The sequence below is a fragment of the Tympanuchus pallidicinctus genome, unplaced genomic scaffold, assembly GCF_026119805.1.
Source record: "Tympanuchus pallidicinctus isolate F22 unplaced genomic scaffold, pur_lepc_1.0 scaffold49, whole genome shotgun sequence".
NCBI classification, from domain to species: Eukaryota; Metazoa; Chordata; class Aves; order Galliformes; family Phasianidae; genus Tympanuchus; species Tympanuchus pallidicinctus.
Window position 1 is genome coordinate 487,413 of NW_026294768.1, and position 22,141 is coordinate 509,553.

General features: G+C 39.7%; 1 long non-coding RNA gene across 1 annotated transcript; it reads right to left on the bottom strand.

Moving 5' to 3' along the window:
* Positions 1 to 1,810: 1,810 nt before the first annotated feature.
* On the bottom strand, positions 1,811 to 19,930 carry LOC128090684 (uncharacterized). Its single transcript, XR_008211058.1, has 4 exons — positions 19,837 to 19,930; positions 19,486 to 19,553; positions 5,693 to 5,882; positions 1,811 to 2,201 (listed from the first exon to the last, which is right to left on the bottom strand). It is a non-coding gene; the product is annotated as an uncharacterized LOC128090684 (long non-coding RNA).
* Between the last annotated feature and the right edge of the window lie 2,211 nt (positions 19,931 to 22,141).

A 22,141-nucleotide genomic window follows, 5' to 3' on the forward strand; every position in this document is an offset into this window, starting at 1 on the left:
CATTTTTCTTTGCTGTTGTTGTGTTTTTTTGTTGTTTTTTGAAAGGATTGATAATCTGCAAGAGAAGCATTTTTTCACACACTGAATCATCCTTAAGCATTTGTACTGCAAAACATGACTAACATCAGATCTCCTACTTTTCAAATCATTGTTCCTCCCTGCACTCATCATGAATCAATGAAGGCAAAAGGCAGATGTTTCTGAGTAGTGCTGTATACTTGAACCTGTATTGAACCCATTCTCTTTACCACGATGGAATGAAGATTAACGTACACTTTTGTTTCTCAAATGGAAGTGCCAGCATTCATTCTAACCAATATTGCCAAGACTCAAGAAAGTTTGTTCCAAGAAAACCATTTTTCCCTCTGCCATTTCTCATAATGAGAACACAAAGGATGAAAACAAAGCCTAGCAAACAAAAGTGAGCATTATCAGAAGACCTATTAGACTAGAACTAAAACCAGAAACCCAGAATAGCTTCCAAAGCCAAACATAATTTATTTGACCCTGCACCAACCAACAACACCATTTGATAGAGCAAATTCTCAGCTACAAAGCATGATTTTTCAACACTGTCACCACCATGACCTATACATTTTTGCCAGTGATGAACAAGAGCCTGCATGGCCTGCTCATAAAAATCTACAGCAGGGGAAGTGAACCTCTGTCACTGCTGCCACTGCTGAAATGTACCACTCACTGCCTCACTGTTCCCTCATCCACCGTTTGGACTCCATCAATATTCAGCAAGCATCAATGAACATTACTGGATGCCATTTTTTCCTCATGGAGGAATTTAATGACACACCTTTCCTTCATCTGCACTTCCATGTCAGATGCCATTGTGTCAGACTGCTCCTCTGCTGTCACAGGGCACCAAGATGTAATGAGATACTGGTGGGAACATTCAGCCTCTACTGCCATATCCTCAACATCCACCTCTGACACTGTGGGCCAGCATCATAAAACAGGAGGCATTACCTTCAGAGCAGCTCTCATAATCCTCAGTATCTTGCAGTGGAATATGTGTGGAGTGAGATTCACCCAGGTATGCAGCGCTGTTGTCTGCTAAGGAACTAAGGATTCAACTGGCATAAAGCAGGCTTAATGAAACACAGGAAAACGAACCACAGTGGCACAGGAACTATGCATTTTGAAGAACAAATAAGGAAAGTACTTAAAAATTATTAGATTAAAATTCTACATAGGGAATCTAAATCTTCTTTATCCATAGAGACATTACTAACATTTTCCATGTTCAACACATCAAATTCAGATGTTAAGAGTATTCTCAATGATTGATGATGAAGCTAACAAAAGGCCTGATATTTCTCTAATAACTTGTACAAATGTATAGAATACACATGTGCAGTACTTCAGATCTCGGAACTCACTCCTAATTTGCTGTTATTTAAAGTAGCAGCTCTGGAAACAAACTTGGCATGCTTGCCTTCACTGCTTTCATATCCAGTTTGTTCATCTGTGGGAAAGCCAAGGATTATTGGTATTAACAGTTCAGATCATTTGACATCAAGTGTAACCCATGGCCGCTCAAGCATTCATTACCACGTTTTTGTTCTAAGATACATGCTTCTAATAATTGATGCAAAGTATGCGTTGATGCCACAGTTCACTCTTTAATTACTTTTCTGATCAAACTCTTTAATGAAGGAAGGCCTAATAAATCATGCGAGAGCACAATGAAGCACTTAATTAATATGTGTTTTATTGATTAATGGCTATACAAAACCACTGCAATTTTGAAACAGTGGTTGTATGTGACCATGTACAATTACAAGGGCACCTTCAAACAAATCTCTTAAAAAAAAGGAAAAAAAAAGAAGAGCGAGATGAGATTCTCTTAAAAATTAATTCCTGGAACATTTTCTGATTTGCTTTGAGTTCCAGGCTGCAGCTGTGATGAATTGAAGTTATTTCAAAATCCTAGTAAATCCCAGGTTTCTGTGGCTGCAGGATTGTGGAGGGATGGACTGGAGACTCCACAGGGCAGAGTGCAGACATCTCTCTTGGTAGTCAGGAGTTTGTGGGTGAGAGTAGTTGTCAGTTTTGATGATGGCAGATTGATTTATCTCTTCCTGCTCTCAGAGAACATATCATGAGGCATCATTTTACCAGCCCCTATTGTTATTACTACTTACTTCATCACTCTGAGCTTAGAGTCTTCTGGTTGTTTCATGGTGCTATCAAAACAGCATGAGTGGAAGCCAGAGGTTAAAATAAAGGTGAGCGACAATGACATAACAGCAATATGAAGGAATGAATGTAAAAATTAGGGGCAGACGAGGCCATCATCACTTAGATACACTGTGTTCAGTGCATGTGAAGTGGAAAACCAAGATCTCTTGAGCATAGAGAGGCATACTGAGATTTTAATTTAGCAGCAATATCTGGCTTATGGGTCACTGAGATCTGCTCTAGAACCACATTTGTTTCTGCTGCTGTGCCCTCCCTCACTCCTTGCAGTGACTGATAGTACCTCTTGAAATATTCTCAAGCATCTCCTCATGCCACGACACATAAAGTCTGTGGCAATGGGCTCAGAAGAGGAACCTGATGGAGATGGCTGCCTTGCAGCAGCAGCTGCAGTTTCCCCAGTTACCTGGGCTTTGCACTGAGGGAAAGTTTATGAGACCAGTTCTTTTGCACTTCACTCTGGATATTTCTGGGTGGCTAATGCTTAGGTGATTAGCCCAATTTGCAAGCACTGAAGCACAACAAGCACGAGATAGGGAGTTCCAGTAAGCAGATATGAAGCACCCAAGTTGTTCCATTCTTTTTTATAATCCCACTGACCTCTGATTGCATCTTTACGTGATGAAATATTCTGAAAAATTTTGCCCTACACAGATTCCTTCATGTCCCACTGCTGGGGTGTTTTACAGCAGGATCCTCCTCTGCCCACACTCACCAGCAAGGCTAATGTTTGCCTTGACTTGTGTTTGCATTTTGTCCCTAAGGGCTTACATCCTGAAATAGATGCTTTCTTTCTCTTTCCATGTATGGCCTCAGAGGAGATTTCCCCACAAACTGCTATGATTAATGCATACACAACAAGCTTCCTTACAGAAAACCATTCCTTTTGATTTCCAAGCTGTCATGGTTCTATGTTTTTGTTTTTTTTATTTTTGGGTTTCAGTATTCCACATCAAAACATCATGTAGTGTACGGGGCATTAAAGTGTCACTGCCCCAATCCCAGCTACCTATCCCTGTACATTACAGCAGTCATGGGATCTGGCCCTTCCGGGTGGGGGGGGCGCTCTTGCTGCCTGGCAGTGGGTGCTGGAGGGTGCTTTCCTGGCCGTTCCAAGCTTTTCAGGTTTGAATCGGTCCTGGGAACTCTCTCTCTCTCATCTTGTCTGATTTATTAATCTCAATTTCAATTAAATTGTATATATATTGTGTTATCTTGTATTCCAATATTATAGTAAAATAAGTTTTCCTCCATAGATTGTTGCCGCTGCTCTTTTCCTCCCTTCCTTCCTTCCCATTTTTTGTGGGACTGGGGGGGGGGGGGGGGGAGGGCAGAGGCCTGTCGCCCCTGTCACGGACATAGATTGATCTGGTCAACTCCGTGACACCAAGCACACAACAGAAAATGAATGGAACAAGTTGTTCACCTGCTGGAGGAACTGAGGGAGCTGACCTGGGGAAGAAACCGAATGCTTCAAGATTTGTGGATGGAGCAAGAAGCCCAAATTACATTTAGGATCCTTTTGCTGGATTATCTCCATAAGGTAGATTTCTTATTATTAAATATAAGATAATTTGAGGTGTTTAAAAATGCTTATGGGAAACTGAGAAAACAGTGAAGATAAAGGTTCTAGACTGGATGTAACTGACTAGGCATATTTTAATGAGGCAGGACGTAGCAGATCCAACGATCTTCTGGTTGACGAGGATGACAGTCTTTCTCCTTTGAAGAATGAAAATGAAAACATGCAGTCTGACAAAATTACGTAATGAACGAATAAAGGAACAGGGCATGCTAAAAGGGAAATTGAAGAAATTCCATAAGCAGACAATTTTTAGCTTTGCGTTGAAGTGTATATTAAATATATACACTTATATATATTGTATATATAAATATATACAATATTATTAAATTTGGTAGAATTTCTCTTTAGAAAGCATCTTGTTATTAGATAGAAATCGGCTTGGAAATAGTGACAGACTGGTTCTCTGCTAGCTGAATCAGCTTTTCCATGTTTTATCTTCTTACAGCTACTAGAGACCTTTCCTTTTCAAATGTTATTGAGAATGGGCTTGGACATCATTTTCTAGCTTTGTGTTGTCACTGCAGGTAGAAGTGTAGAAGACCTGACCTGCTGGAGAGAAGCTCTGCAGAGGAAGAGTTGTGTGTCCCGGTAGACAACAGGGTGACCATGAGCCAACAGTGTGCCCTTGTGAGAAACAAGGCCAGTGATATCCTGGGGTGTAAGAAAGAGTGTGGCCAGCAGGTTGAGAAAGGTGACCCTTTGCTCTGCCCTCGTGATGCTTCGTCTGGAATACCATGTCCAGTTCTAGGCTCCTCAGCTCACGAAAGACAGGAATCTAGTAGAATGAGTCCAGCAGAGGGCCATAAAGATTATTAAGGACAAGGAGCATCTCCCTTATGTGGAAAGGCTGAGAGACCTGGGATTCTTCAGTCTAGAGAAGAGAAGGCTGAGAGGGGATCACATAAATATTTATAAATATCTAAAGTGCTGGAGTGAAGGTGTTGGAGGTGGACTCCTTTTGGTGGTGAGTGACAACAGAACAGGAGGCAACAGGCAGAAACTGGAACACAGGAAGTCACATACTAGTACATGGAAGAACTCTGTTACTGTCAGAGTGACACAGCACTGGAACAGGCTGCCCAGAGAGGTGGTGGAGTCTCCTTCTCTGGAGATATTCAAGATCCATCTAGGTGCTTTCCTCTACAGTAACTTGCTGCAGAGAACCTACTTTGGCAAGAGTTTGGACTAGATGATTTCTAGAAGACCCTTCCAACCCCCACAGTTCTCTGATTCTGTGATCCCCAAAACCTCAGATTTTTTTTTTTTTTTTCCTGAGATGGTGAAATAATTTTAAATACATTTTCTTTAAATACAGAAAGTATTAATTGCAATTCAAGAAAAAAGATTGATTCTGACTGATTCATAGTTTTAGGGAGGATTTGGTCACATCCAAAAATAGACTTTTCAAAGATGTTTTCTTCAGTTAACCAAGTGAGAAGCAGAGAATTTTATTTCTCTGCTCATTTGTCATAAAATAACAAATCCTCCTATCTGAGAAGAAATCCTTGAACCACCACTTTTTCCTCACAGTCACAAAAATATGTGTATAGAAGTGTCTCATGAGAAGAGGTGCAAAGATGCAGCTGTCCATGGAAATAGATTTCCCTTGCTTTCACTAGTTTTATTCATCATTTCCCCACCTTCGTTAACTATAAGGTTATCTTCCTGATTATTTTTGTCTCAAAAGTAAGCCTTTCAGAGATCTTCTTCCATCCTTAATCACAAAGACCAGGTACCATATTGCTAGATTGCTCCCTGATCAAGGCACCAATTTATACATCCTGTAGGAAGAAACTGAAGATAGAATCGTGTGCAGAGAGAGTTCAGTGTGAAGTTCAATGGAATCTGAAAAATCAATGGCAGTGTTAAAAATAAGCAAACAAAAGCACTTACTAGAAGCACAAGGTCTGTACAAAAGACAAATACATCCTGTGAGAACAGGATCCAAGTCACTCATCTCCAAGTCTGTGCATACATCTGATGAGCCGAAGGTTGGTATTAAGGTACATCCCTTGATGTCCCTATTTGAGGTGACAGGAACAGCCTTCTGTGCCTTCAGCTCCCACATGGTTCAAGGTGAGCTCTGTGAAAGATATATGGGGAGAATGTGACTCTCTGAACAGGAGACAGTTTCCCTCTTTTCATAATGGAAGATGACTCTCCAAACACTTTGCTTGCACACTGTCCAAAGGATTGCTTGAACAGTCTTCCTAAAGACTGAGGCACCACAGAGCAGGCATGTTTCTCATGTGCAGGGGTCTCAGATCACTTAGTAAAAACAATATGTCATGAGATATCATGAGATGTAAAATTAATTGCAGCCAGATATGAGTTGTGAATTCAATAATTGGTTTTTATTCTTCACCTATTTTAATAAACTTGGGATTTACAGTCATACAAGAGAGTTGTGCTATGTGATGCTTTTTTACTAGATTGTATGTGGTGACATCTGATGGATATTGATTGGGTAAAAGACAACAGAGAACTCCTGCAAGCTTCAGCTATTTGTTCCTATTTGACTGGAGCAATAAAAAGCTGATACATTGCAGACTTTTGAAATAAATCTTAAAAGCACAGATTATGCTGCAGCACTCACAGTGTTTTGGGGCACATCAAGAACAACGTATATAAACACCTTGAGATCATCATAAGCAACAGTTGAACTACTTATTTTTAATATGCTGCAAGGCTAGAACAGGTCTTGGCCCGATGCCTACAGTGTGAAAGAAACTGGAGGAAATCACACTTCATCCATTTCACTGACACTCCCTCCAATTCTTGCTTTAAAGTCTAGTATATCTAAAGTTTGTTCAAGCCCTTGCTAGGTGGCCTGAAAGCTGTGATGTGTAGCTCTTCTCAGGAGAGATCAGGCAGAGTTTTGCTGTCAGAGTGACTGTGTCTGGATGTATGGTGGGTGCTACATGCAGAGCAAATGGAGTTGCCTGCTATGATGAGCAAAGAGGGATTGCAGTGGTTGCAGATAAATGTCAAGTGAAATCCATGAGAAATTAGTAGCACAATACTCCCAAGCAAGTTTCAAGCAAGGCAAATCTGAGCAGTGCATGAAGTGACACACCTGTGAATAGGAAAAGGAGTAAAGCAGGGATCAGCTCCCACATAAAGTAATTCTCTCTGATTTTAAATCAAAGTCTATGTGAATGAGCTACAATATTTTGTGTTTAACTGTCTGGGTAGACTGCACATTTGACTAAAACTCTAACCACTGTTACCAGCTTCTTTCTGCAGGAAGTAAGAGTTTTTTGATGCTCTTTTATCACCTTCACTTGAACTAGATTTACTTTGTGTATATTCAGACCAAGTGTGGTAATGAGATAGCTAGATGTGAACCTTCTTCCTCATTTTTTAAGGCCCTTCCATTTATGTCAGCCTCAGTATATACAGGCGATCATCTCCTCAATCTCAGACAGAATGAGATCTACAGATATGTACTGAAGAAGCCATATTTTATGGATGATTTTCAGTGACTGAATGTCCCAAAGCTTTTCTTGCAGTATCAATCCTCAAGTCATGTGTTAATTATTTCAGTATTTTTTTTTCTTCAGAGAATGAAAGAATTTCACTTGCAGTGACCTGAGGATTTATTTTTTGGGACTTATACAAGCCTAGCAAGTGCTGTCATTGTCTTGCTGTCAGTGGGAAGGCAGCAGAATCAGTTCAAGTACTGGAAGTCGTGCCTGAACCCTGCTGCTGTTCTCGTGCGTACTTCTCTACAGAGTTTAGACCTGCCCTCTTTCTGTGATAAAAAGGCAAAGTTAAAATTATTTGATGGTAATCTTTAGGATTTTAAATTCGGCAAGCTGTGAGGATCTCTTTTCTCTGAGGTTCTCTAATCAATAAATTCAGGTCATCTGGTGTTCAGCTGTGCTGATCTGGTTCATGAAAACAAATTCATCAGCCATAGAGTTAAAGATCAAGGGCTGTATTTGCTAGGATGTTATGCTTTTACCTAGAATGATAATACTGAACACTGATATACCATCTTTGTCCTCACACAAAAATCACTGTAGTAAAACCAGTATAGCAAAAAAAATAAAATGAGATTAGACTTCCATCAATATGAACAAAATCCACCTGAACTATAGAAAACTTTCCACATTTTAAAGACTAGTTTATAGCGCCACAGCACTGAAGAATACAGAACACGTAAGTAAATATCTCTCTCCCCAGCACAGTCAGTTAGGAATAAACATTATACAGATACCGGTAATGAATATTTATGGAACTAAATGTGCTGCCTGCATTTTATTTTGGATAGGAAAAAAACATTAGAAAGAGAGGTAATTATATGCTGTTATTGCTAATTGAAAAACCTTTGAAGAAAGAGTTTTCTGGCCACACAAACACACAGGCACACACACACACACATATAGGTAGCGCTGACAATATTGCATCATCAAAAAGCTATAAATGATACAGCAGCACAAAAAGCCAATGCGAAAAATCTCAGAATCCTAGAACCAATCTAGGGCTGGAAGAGACCCACAAGAATCATTGAGTCCAACTCTTGGCTCTGCACAGAACTACCTAAAAATTCAACCATATGTCTGAGAGCGTTGTCCAAGTGCCAGCAGGCCTGGTGCCATGATAGTGCCCAAGGCAGCCTGACCGCCTTCTAAGTGAAGGACCTTTTCCTAAAATCTAGTCTGAACTTCTTCTGATGCAGCTCTATGCTGATGCCTTGGATCCTAGCATTAATGTTTACCCTCTGTTTCAACAAGACTGCAAGCTTTTGTTCTGATGTCATCAGATTAGTGTTTGACCATTTTGGTGTATTATAATGGTTACACCCAGTAGAACTACACATTAGGGGTGTGGCAATATCCTCTCACTGCCAGAGAACAGACAGAGCTGAGCTACTTGGGGGACCTCTCTATTGCTTCTTGATGAGAAAAGAGTGCTACAGCTGCTTATCCTCATCCACAGTTTCCCCAGGAATCTGCTGTCTTAGTTCAGCATTCAGTACGTTGAACACGGTGGATGATGATGTTACTTCAGGTTATTGGAATGAATTGCTTCAGTCTTATTAGAAAAAATTAGGGACTGTATATTTTGATGGCTATATTACAATAACAGATCTTCTATTTCAAGACTTATTTTGCAGTTCCAACAGATTTTCTCCTGGAAATGAACTTTCATCAGAAATCAGACTTGCCAATCAGTGTGTTAATTCATCTGATTTTTCTTATAGAACAATTCCTACATAGAATGATTACATGGACTGTGGCTAAGCCCACCCCTCTTGGTGCAATCCGCCCCCACTATTCCCTGCTCTCCTCTCACTCACTCACTCCTTCCAAAAAGTCTCACTTTTAAAAAATTGGTGAATAGATTCACTTCTACTTAAAAGTCCATTTGTATAAGCAAAGATTCTACCCTACCAGGGTTAGTCTTTGAGAGAATTTGTCTCATATGTTATGAGAAATTCTGAAATTAAAAGTGAAATTAATTTCTTGCTCTGTAATCATTGCAGTGGATGAAATCCATCTTGGTCGCAGTATAAAATATACAATTCAGTACTTTGTTAATAAATCTGATATGTTTCAATGTCATATAAGTGGCTGTAAGCAAAACAAAACTGAAACAGAACAAAAACAGGAAAACACATGTCCCAGTAAAAGCTAATTTTAAAAAGCCTGCAGAATTATTTATTTTCATATAGATGCAAGTTCTTCACTGCAGGCTGACATTTTTGATAAGGGTCATGGCTGGAATTTTCCCGAATAATGCTCTGAATTCTGCTGCCAACAGCGAATTTAACTGTTGTTTGCATATGGCACATTAACATTTGCTTGCGCTTTGTTCCATTCTCGAGTCACACTGCAGATACTAAGGCAAGCTGTCATGCTGCAGGAAGTAAAATAAATGTCATAGACAACGCAGTTATGCTATGTCATACTAAGATGTCTTTAGGGCAATTTGCAATAAGGCTTAAAATCATTTAAAAGCTTACTCTGAGTAAGTGGTTTCAATGGTATTTCTTTTTCAGGACATCATTATAGACAGACCTTTTCCTATTCAACACTGAAATTCTCTGAAGAGATGAAAGGATGAATGATTTGGTCTCGTTACTGTTCTTGCTTGATATTGAAAAGAGACAGGGTGGATTTTCCTGCTGCTTATGGACATCTAGGGCACAGTAGCCTTCACTAACTGGACACTGACTTATGCAAAAGCCTGTATACTATTTCCAAATCCAAGGTAGTAAATCTGTGTGGATCTACACTATGGAATTCACATATGAGGTTACTAGCCCTTCCTTGTCAGGTGCCACTCTGTACAGAGCCTGCCATAGCTCACAAGTTGATACCTAGCTGTGAGATACTGCTTTTGAGCTCAAAGGTTGATTTGCCAGTGAGAAATCTCAATGACTTCACACACATGCACACAAAAAGATTTCACTTATTAAAAAAAATATATATATATTTTAAATTCAGAGAGATTGGTGGGAAAATGATGAGGAATCACTGCAACAAGATAACAGTGGTTCCATAGCACCCAGATATTTTCTAGGCAATGTGAGATTCTGGGAAATGAGTTTTGTCCAGTACCTGGCCCTTCTGCACCACTTGGCACATAATCCCAAAAATAACAATAGGATATGGGTTGCCCAAAAATGAACCTTGGGCTGATTAAGAAGAAGAAATCAATTAAGTGGGAAAGCAGTGAGGATCTGGAGCAGTACTGCAGGTGAGGCATGGCAGCACAAAACAGAGGCTATGGATGTTTACTGTGTCAGTACTTATACTAACTAATTTTCTTGAAGAGCATGTAGACAAGCAGAAGAGCATAAAGCTGCCTAATTAACTCATGCTGGCTGGCAAAGCCTGGCTGAAATTTGAAGTTGCTGGAGAGGAGAATCCCTCTCCACCAAGAGCTGCTGGCAGAAGCTTTCAGAGCCAAGATGTGGGAGGTGGGGTTGGAGGAGGAAGAGTTGACAGCAAACCTGTAGCATAGGCACAAATTATAAGAAAGAATCACTTCAGATGCTTTCTGTAGGGTACAGATGCATGGATAGGCCTCAGAGATGGTGGAAGAAAGAGATTTGGATGCCAGAGAATCTGTAAAATGTTACTGGTTGGGAAAACAGGACTAGAGGAAAGGACGTGCCTTTCTTCCATGAGCTGGCTGTAGACCTGTTTTCAAATTTTAGGCTTTGGATTTTCCACTTTAAAGAGTATCTGGTCATAAATGTCTTGATCTTGCATGCCTTGGGGGATGCTCTGAGGAGACAGATTTTCTACTCCAGGGCTCTGGTCATTTCAGCATCAGAGAGAGAAAAGCTCACACTCTTTTAAAAATGGTGACTGGTTTGATAAAATCCCTGTAAAATGCAATTGCTGTGTTCTGGAAGCAGATGGACATTGTGATCTTGGGCCTATGACCATGGTGGTATTCATTAAGTTAGGAGGTAGGTTAAGTGGATCCCAGTCCTAATGAGTCATCAGCACTTTCTCTGGGGCATTTTTTGTAGTCAACAAGCACTCTGTGTGTAAGACCAAAGGTGTTTAGGGAATAGTATTAGCCATGGACCATTCTTAGTAGATGATATGGGTAAAGCTGTTCTGTTGCTATGGGGTAGAAAGCTTAGCTGCAGAGATGCAAGCTGTCCATTTTGTTTGCTGGGGTAGATGTGCACTGTTAGTGCTACTTAACAGACAAGCATTGTTCAGAGAAGTGTAAGCCAGAATACTTCTCTATGCAGTGTGGAGACAGTGTTATTTTTTAGGAATTTGTAGGTTAGAAGTAGAATGTACAGATAGCTATTTTCTCCTGTGTACAGCAGAAGTGAAATTCTACATCACTGGATAGAAAAGGGTGAAATTTACTTCTGCAACCAAGGATTTATTTATAAGTATGTTTAATCTTAACAGCTTTTCCCTGCACAAATACTGCTAGTAGTTCCCTAGCTTCAGACTTCTGCTCAGGCCTGACGACCTGCATTTCAGGCCTGTCTTTCTTAAAGATCTGCTTTTCTCCTCTGAATAATTTTTCTTGTCCTGAGAATGGGAAAGGAATGATGCTGTTAGATTGCATAGGCTGTCTCTCTTCCAGTCTCTCAAATGAGTGGTCATCATAGGAAAAAAGGCAAATTAACCACCCTGGGTTCATCAATAAGATAAGGGGAGGCAGCACAAGATGAAGTCTTAAGGAGGTGGTCCATTTTGATGCCTTGTGGTATGAACTGGTTGATGGTGAATGGAAAGATCCTGAAGCTGCCATTGGGTGTTACTGTGATAGAGATATCTGGAGTTAGGTGCAGAGTGTGGAAAAAATTTCACCTATATTCAAATTTAGGAGATTAGGGAAACTTGTAAAAATCCACTTAGGGAAGAATTGTTTCTAAATTAATAGCTGAGAGGGGGAACAACACGGGAAGAATCAGAGAGAACAAAGTTCTCTATATAGGGCAGTTTGTATTAATAGATCCTTCTTTCCTCTAACCCAAAACACTCCTAAAAGATGGGCCTCGCTAATCTGTTTCTAAGCACTGCTTCTTGCATCTGCAGGCATCAAATAAATGTAGTATTAGCAACTGAGTGTTTTGAACATGTTTTGTTGAGCCTCTCACAAGTCTTTTTCCAAGTTTCTGCTCCTAATTTTGAATTTATTTTGTATTAAATAGCAATGCTTGTTCTACTATTTGTATGACACTCTGTGGTGAGCAACTATATGGATTGCCCATGCCCTCTCCTTACTTAAAGACACATGCAACATGTTAACTTATCTGTTGAATTTTCATTTTTATTTTTATTTTTGATTGTAATTAAATGTCATCTCTATAGCGTGGTATCAACTTGAAAATAAAATACAAGAAAAGATAAAGAACATCTTCCTGATGTCCAACAGAGCAGTGTCTGTGGGCTGTTAGGGAAAGGGTCTCACCAGAGGGAGGTGGGCATGGGACAGGCTGTGCAGGGCAGTGGGCATGGCCCTGAATGCTGGAGTTCAAGGAGCATCTGGACAGCGCTCTCAGAGATACGATTTGATTTTTGGATGGTCCATTGTGGAGGCAGGGGTCGGACTTGATGATCTTTGTGGGTCCCTTTCAACTTAGGATGTTCTATGATTCTGTGTTTCTACTTGGACATGACCCACTCTGAATACTTGCTGCTTTCATTTCAATGCTAGAGATGTTTTTTAATAGAGGAGATCATGATAAATCTGAGTACAGGAAAACAAACAGCTCCCCACTCACTTGTGGAAAAAAATTAATAGCACATCCTGTTACAACCTTGAAAAGCATTAGAACAGGGGTTTGAAAATAGGGATGTAATTAAAGCATGAGCCATTTGATCAGTTTCTCAGCTAGCCAGAGAAAAGGCATAACTGCCAAGTAGTTTGCCCAGACCATCTGTGTCTTTTTAGTTCAAGAAAATCTCAGTACTTGTCATACTCAGTGCTTTGATGAAACTGCTGCTTTTCAATTCTTAAAAAATAAGTGTCAGGTTTTTTTATTTCAAAAAATGATCATCCTAGTCCATCAAATAGCAGTAAAGTAGGACAGAAAATGCAGTAACACTGCAGAAAGATCTTGCTACTCAGAGCCCTGTCCAGCCTGGCCTTGAATGTCTTCAGGAACAGGGCATCTTCCACCTCCTGGACAACTCATTCCAGTGCCTTACCACTCTTACTGTAAAAAGCTTCTTCCTCATATCCAATCTAAGTCTATTTTAGTTTGGAACCATTTCCCCTTGTTCTATCACAACAGATCCTGCTGAAGAGTCTGTCCCCTTCCTTCTCATTGCCCTCCTTTGCTGAAAGGCCATTCTCCAGTCTCTCATAGCCTTCTCTTCTACAGGCTGAACAGCCTCAGCTCTGACAACCCGTCCGAACAGGGGATGTGTTCCATTCCTTGGATGACTTTTGTGGCCCTGCTCTGGATGCACTCCAACAGGTCCATGTCTCTCCTGTACTGAGGACTCCACATCTGGATGCAGCACTCCAGGTGAGGCTTCACCAGCACAGAGCAGAAGGGCAGGATCACCTCCCTTGACCTGCTGTCCATGCTTCTTTTCATGCAGCCCAAGATGCTATTGGATTTCTGCGTGGTGAGGGCACATCACTGGCTCATGTTCAGCTTCCCACACACCAGTACTTCCAGGTCCTTTTTGGCAGAGCTGCTGTCAAAGCTTTCATCCTCCAGCTTGTATTAACAGTGGGGGTTACCATGACCCGGATGCAAGACCTTGCACTTGGCTTTGTTGAGCCTCATGAGGTTCTCCTGTGCCCAATGTTTGAGCCAGTCTAGGTCTCTCTGAATGCAGTCCCATCCCTTGGGTGTCTTGACCGCAGCACGCAGCTTGGCGTCATTCACAAATGTGCTGAGGGTGCAATTGACCCCACTGTCAAAGCCATTGACAAAGATGCTAAAGAACACTGGTCCCAGTACTGACCTCTGAGGGACACCACTTGTCACTGAACTCCATTCAGTCATTGAGCCCTTGGTCACATCTCTGGGTACAATCTCTCAACCAGCTCCTCTTCCAAAGAACAGCCCACTTATCAAATCCATATCGTTTGGAGAGAAGGATGTTAGAGGGGACCATATCAAATGCCTTACTGAAGTGCAGATAAATGATTAATTTGTTCAGTGTGGAGAAGAGGAGGCTGAGCTCCTCACAAGGGGAACAGAGGGGCAGCTCTGAGCTCTGCTCTCCAGATAGCAACAGAACCTGAGAGAATGGCATGGAGCTGTTTTGGGGAAGGTCTCAGGTTGGGGGTTAGGAAAAAATTCTTCCCCAAAGACTAGTGGGCATGGGACAGGCTATCCCAGGCTATGGCCCAAAGTGCCGGAGTTTGAGGGGTGTTTGGAGAACTCTATGTCAGACATAGGGTTTAATTTTGGGTGGTGCTGTGTGGAGTCAGGGTTTGGACTTCTCAATCCCTGTGGGTCCCTTCCAACTCAGGTTAGTATATGATTCTGTGACTGCAGGGAAAGAGGTAGCAGATCATAGACAGAGGGGATCCAGAGGGCTTTGGGCAGGGTGCTCAATCAGGAGGGAGCAAAATTCCACGCTCACATCAGCTCTGCTAAAAGCAGTGAGTCCAGAAGTCAAGTTAAAAGGCAGAGCAGTTCCACACCTCCATACAAAAGCCCTACCAAAAAGTTCCAAGAGCCTCTGTGAAACAGCAGTGCAAGGAAGTTGAAAATAAAGCAGTAATCTGTCCTGTTGTATGAACACTGTAGTGAAAACAGATGGCAGTGTGCCAGTTTATGAGGAATATAAAGTAGCAATTAATCTTTCCTCAGACATGGATGGATGCCTCCTTCCTTCAGTGTGCTGCAGGAGGACAGGTGCTACTGAGCAGTACCTGCTTACCAGGAGGTGGTGCTGGCAAGTTCCCCTGCCTGCCATCAGTAATTAAAAGGATCAGCCCAGGATAACTTGTCGTCTTGAGATGCTAGGGTGCAGCAATTCATTATTATTATTATTATTTTTCCCAGATAAGCATACATCAGCTGCTGCACAGTGTTATTCAAATAGCACCCTAATGACTGGAGAAACAGAGCAGTACTTAAAACCTGGAAATCATATTAAGCTGAATGTCCAGTTTTATATTAAGAGTGAGAAAAAACCACAAGTGTTTGCAGACAAATGTAAATTATTTCAGAGGAAGAGTTGATGCTGTTGGAATTCAGCTGCTTAAATTAGAAATACAAATCACAGATCTAGCACAAGCTGGGAACTCTCTTGACATTGCTATAACACGAGGGACAAGTCATTTCATGCTTCCTTGCTTCTGCAAAACGTGTAAGCAAATTGTTACTGAAAGGTAAGATATTGGGGTGGTCATGTGAATGCCAGAAGGTATTTATTTGTAGTTCACGTATGGCACAACATTTGCCGTTGCACCTCTAATAAGAACTGAGATGTAAAGTATTGTCAGTAGGCAAACTGTACAAGGGATCTTGGATTATTTTTTTTCTCAGCAGAAATCTTAAATTCAGTGAATTATGTAGACTGTGCTTAAACCAGGCATCCTTCCTAATGAACAAAACATGTTTCTTATAGTACAAGGCAGAAGAAATTGACTTTGAGGGTAAGTAGAGAAAAGCCTTGAGACAAGAGTCCAGCGGTCAGAAAATTGGGATTTTTTTAATTTCTTGAAGTAACTTGCATCTGTAGAACTCAAACTAATAATTTTCAGCTTCAGAAGAACATTTTCTCTACTAGACACAAAGAAAAGTTTTCATTATTAATTAGCAGTCATGACGTGATTTCAACAAGAAGCAGTAGATTCTTCATCTAAGATCTCAGTAGATAAAAATTAGAAAATACCTCAGATAAAAAATATAGATCCAATGAAACTGAAACTCATTATGGCATTTTTTAAGATTCACTGATAATTATCCACATTTTTCCCTTTTCCACATGTGGTTTTTTGAATACATTTTTATCTGTATATGTGAAACTTTCATAATTAGAAAACTAAGGAGGCCTGCGGTGTTAATCATCTTTCCTAGCTTGTTGTTCAATTTAATTATTGTCTATTTAATTCGATAAATTAAATGTGTATATACTCCATACAAATTAAATTTTCATCCCCCAATCATTCTTGATCTCATATATTGAAGATATCATTTGAATTCCAGAACTGTATTTCTAGAAATATTATTCTTTCCACTTTCTGCTTGGTATAAAGTTCACAGAAGCAAGTGACTAGCAAACAAAGATTGACTACTTATGAAAAACACATAAAAATGTAATGAGATATCAAGAAAAAATTAAAACTGAAAAGGAATCAAAGAAAATCTGATTCCCTTAAAAATAGAGAAAAGCACAAAACATTTTTTACTAAGTAAACAACAGGTAAGAAACATACAGGCTCTTATCAGCTTTCATCCACCTTATCAAAAACTAACCTTTGCCTCTATCCTATCAAAAGATTTCCACACGAATTGAAAACCTGGAAAAACAAGACCAGTTATGCTTTCTGCATCAAGGTCCTTCTTTCTTCTTCCTCTACGTACGTTCTTTGCTGTGTCCTCTGTTCTTTATCTGGCAACTACTTGTGGAGCCTGTTTTTGGTGCTCTTTTGCACCTTCAGAAGCTGGTGAGAAACAAGTCTTGAGCTGCACTTTCCATGTAACCACAGTGCATCTTTTGCATGGCACTCCTTTCTTTCCATTTAGGAAGGTTTGACTGTTTCAAGAATGTAAGAAGGTTTAGAATTACAAAAATAATTTAAAAAACAACAACAACAAAAACAAACAAAAAAAAAACCCCATCCCTACTGAAATGTCTTCAATTAAGTTAGTTTCATTTGACCAATGCACGCACAGCGTTACTGCTTTATCCAAACCTGGTGTTATACTCTGAATCATTTTGTCTCATTTCAGAAGTTTGTTGTATTTGTTTTCAGATAATTTACAGCACATCATTACTCTATGCATTTCATTCTGAATCAGGTCCAGTTTTGCAGTGAAACACCATTCCTTCAGTCATGTTTTCCAAAAACCTGGACAGTTTCATCTCCCTGGCTCACAAGCAGTGTCTAAGAACAGCGTGCTGAAACTACCACAGTCCCATTAAAAGTAATTGCAGTCAGTGATGCAGACAATTATTTCTGACTGACCAATTTGTTGCTCTTTTCAGTTCAAGAATACAATATGATCTTCTGTCCTTTTTTCCCTATCTTGTCCTGTTTAATTGACAGGCCAGCATTACTTACAATTTACTGCAGACTGCAGTCTCCTGTCAGAAGACGTTTTGAATTCTGAACATAGGCTTACATTGCTTTGCTGCAAAGGTTAATTAACACTTCTTTTTGCTGATACCAGGAACAGAAATGTAAAGGAAACAAGAAACTGGCATAAATGGAAAACTGCCAATTACACTCTGCAAATTCGACTTTGTATATTGGTTGGTAAGAAAAAAAGAAAAGCAAAACAGATTTACTATCTCTATTTTGTAGAAAATGTTTTTCCACAGTTCAAGTCAGTATGTATTGCTAAGTCCTAAACATTGTAATATTTCTTTACTTCTCTTCTGTTACTACAGCAGTGATTTTCACATTTTCAGATCTCCTTAATTCCTAATTATTTTCCCATTCATTTCTGTTTTATCTGGGTAACTCTTCCCTAAAATGTTTAGAGTGTGTGCCACTTTTATTTTCTAATATTCTGCCCTACAAAAAAGCTCCCATCTTTCCCTAACGATTTCTCATCCATTTTATAGCAACTATTTCTGTGGTCTTCCTATGTTCCTCTAGGTTTGGAAACAGAAAATGCACCCTCAAATAACTCCAGGAGACCCACATTTATATCAAGAACCAACTAATAAGCTATTTTCCATAAAATTCATTCACAGCCTCCCACCATCCCTTCCTGCAGCTCCCTGTGAGAGAAAAAAGAAGCGCTTTAGAAGCCTTTTCTTGAACCCATACCTTGTATGGAGGGAAGTGTGAGTTATGAATAAAACAGCTGTAATAGTTGTAATAGTAGATGCCCCCCATGGTGCTTGTCATACTGGTTGAGCAAGACTTTCTCCTTCAGTTTCTTCCTCAAGGGTGTCAGGTAGGATAGCTTTAAGTTTAACCTTGAATTGAGCTAAGAAATGACAATCATGGGAAGGATACTGAGATCACCACTCCTTATCCCCACTGTGCTTGTATCAGTCTTTCTCTCTTGACTTTAACTCTATAAAATGACTTTATTTATATATAGTATATATATATAGTATAATATATATATAATTTATATATATATTATTTTTCAATAATATGAATTGAAATCTGTTTTTCCTCTCAAACTGAATTGCTCACTGATTTTATGTTTATGTATTGAAAAGGACATTACAAAGTCATTCCTTTTCCTTTACCTACATAAGCCCTAACATGGCTGTAGGACTGGGTTCCTAACTGAAAAGTTAAGGTAATTTTATATAAGTGAGGCATTCCACAAACTCTCATTTAGCCTTGGAATGTGGGAGCGCTTTCAAAGAACACCCTTGAGAGATTGACATTGCTCATGGTTCACTAAGGACTAGCAGATTGTGAGAACCTCAAATTAGTATAAGTTCTGTTGTACGTACTTAAAAAAAGAGAAATTCCAACAGGGAAATACATTGCTAGAAAAGAGGAAGATGGCAAGAAATAAGTCTACAGAAATCAGGTTTCAGGAGGAGGAACTGAGACAGAAAATTAAGATTGCCTTTGTCAAAACTATAGAATATCAACATTTTTGTCTCTGGTATGAGCCTTTGATTAATATGAGGAAGGCTGCTGGCAAGTCTTCTCAATGTAATTATTTCATCCTCATCCCAGATAGACCTTTTATATTTTTCCAGAATACCCCAGATGTTCTCTTCCTTGGACAGCCCAGAATGTAGGAAAAAAACATAATTTCCTTTAGAACTTCATGCTGTTTCTGGCATGGAAAAAGGGGAAATATCTTTTTTTTTTTAAATCTTTTTTTAGTGCTTACAGTGAACCCAATCTACTTTTTTTGAAACTAGACAAAGATGCTGCATCAAACTGGGATCTATTAGAGCAGAGTATGATAGGTTAATTGGGTCATTATTGTAGTATGATACAATGCTACTGATTTTGAGATAATGTGGAAGCTTAGGCTCACAGTATATTACACTCTACTGTAAAATCTCATGACTGGTATGAAATTAACTATGTTCAACATAGTAATCAGCAAAAAAAAAAAATCTTACTAGCATTAATGTTGGCACTCCTCCAGTTCCTTCAGAATATCAAAACTGTTCTTCATAAATTCAGTATTCTGCAAATTAAGAACAAACACATTCAAATTGAATCTATTTGAGAGTAGATCATAATTCTACAAAAGATGCAATAGTAATGATAGGTCTACTTTGAAGAGCTGCTTCGATACACATTAAATTTGGGAGCAGAAAATTCCAGAATAACTTTATCGATAATTATTTCAATAAAGTAACGGAAGCAATACCAGTTAAAACAAATCTGAATGCATTAAGGCTATCATAAAAAACTTGAAAGGCAGAAAGCTCAATCCCTTTCTCAAAGACTAAGGAAAAAGTTCTCACCTTTGTCATTCTTAACTGACATTTATCTTGCTTACACCCAAATCTGAGCCATTACACTTCTTAAGGTGAGAAGTAAAATGAAAAGCTTTAATTCCTAGTCCAAATAATCTTTAAAGCACAAAGATATTATCCAACTAGAAATAATTCTCATACACTTCGTGTTCTCGTTACAAGGTTGAAAATCCCCATAGTTGAACATTTACTTTCCATCATGTTCTTAGTATTTACACTACATAGATTATTAAAAGGAACTGGAAAACAGTAAGGAAACCTTTTTGGGTGCTCTATGGCAGCTGTGTGTACTATTGGTGAGACTCTCAAGTTACAAGCTACAATCGAGTTGACCATTAAGCTCAGAGAAACTATTTGCTGGTGTGGAGGAAAGTTACACAGCTAAGACAAAACCTGTATTATCTCTATTGGCTGTAATTTAACACTTTGGACAGGGTAAACTAGGAGAGTGTTCCTGGGTACTTTCTAGCTGGTGCTTGCAGGTCTGAGCAGTGTTTGAAACTCAGCAGCAATGGATGTCTCTCCTTTAGCCACTCTTGTTCTCATCAAGCAAACAGTCTGGAAACTAGGAATTCCCCAGAATGTCAGCTGTTCCATAAAAGAAATTGCTTATAAATATTTATTGGGAATGGGGTTGCAGGAGACAAGGGAGAGACAAAATGCATCTATAAACTTGTTACTAAAAAGCTGTAACACTTTTGGGAAAACCAGTGCACTGGTCACTGAGGCAACTTGTTGGGGTTGTGGTCTTTGGTTTAAAGACACAGATATTATGAGATTTACTCAGAAAAACGATTATCCACATCTGTGTTGATTTCAAACACTGTTTCTACAGATCATTTGATTGCTCTTTGATAAATTCTCTGTGTGTGCATCAGTGTCCATTGCTGTTCCTGCAGACGTGAATCTGAAAATGCATCTATGTATCCACATATAAGGATTGTGAAAGACGTCTGTCCTTTTGGTGGGAGAGGCTGTTGTTGTGAGTTACTGAAGATTCAGGACGAAAACAGGAGATAGAATAATGATCACAGAAAAGACAACACAAATCATGACGAATACGTCCCTCTTCCAGAAGGAGTAAATAATTAGTGCCCTGAGGGACTTGAGCAACGTGAGGAAATCTGTTTCAGCATCCAAACACACTTCCTGATAGCAATGTTTTCTTTAAATCCAAATCTTCTTCAGTGTAATTTAAGCCCATTACATTTTGTTCTGACTCCAAGGCTTATAATGAAGGGGCAATTTGTTTCTGGAGCTACCTTTTCTATAGACGAAAACAGTTGCATGTGATCTTGATCTTCTTTTTCTGAGATTAAGGAACCTACATTTCTTCAGTCTACAGGATGCCTACACATTTGATCATTCTTCATAGAAGCACAGAATCACAGCGTAGGTTTGGTTGGACCTTTAAAGATCAGCTGGTTCAACCTCCCTGCCATGGGCAGGTACACAGTCTACTACAACAGGTTACCCAAAGCCACGTCTAGCATGACCTTGAACACCTGTGGTGATGAGACATCAACAACTTCTCTGGGCAAGGTGTTCCAATGCCTCACCATTATCATAGTGAAGAAATTCTTCCTAATATCTAATCTAAATCTACCTCTTTTCAGTTTGAATCCATTACCTGTTGTCCTGTCACTACACTCCCTAATAAAGTGGCTATCCTCATCTCTCCTGCGAGATCCCTTTAAATATTAGAAGGTCACTGTCAGGTTTCCCTGCAACCTTTTTTACTCAGCCTGAACAACCTCAACTTTCTCAGTATGTCCTCATAGGAGAGTAAACAGCTCTCTGATCATCAACAGCACCACATCTTCCTTACAATAAGGGACCCAGAGCTAAATGCAGTACTCCAGTGGAGCTTCAGAAGGGCAGAAGAGAGGGGGAGAAATCATCACTGTAAGCCTACTGGCCGTGCTGCTTCTTCTGCAGCCCAGGATACGATTATCTTTATCAGCTACAAGTGCATGCTGCTGGCTTATGTCCAGTTCTCATCCCTCAGGAGCCCTAAGTCCTTCTCCATGTAGCTGCTTTCTATCCATTCATCCCACAGTATGTACAGATGCAGGATTGTCCAGGTTGTTTCCTTTGGACCTTCTCTAGTTAGCACACCTCAGAAAAACAATGTTCCAGCCTGGGCCCAGCCTTTCAGATGAGCTCTTGCCACTGCTGAACAGAATGGAATGGTCTGATCATTTCAGCTTTTTTAGCTACATTTCATGGAACCAAACAAAATAATTAATTCTGAGGGACATCTGAAAATAATGAGGAAGTCTTGAAATTTTCC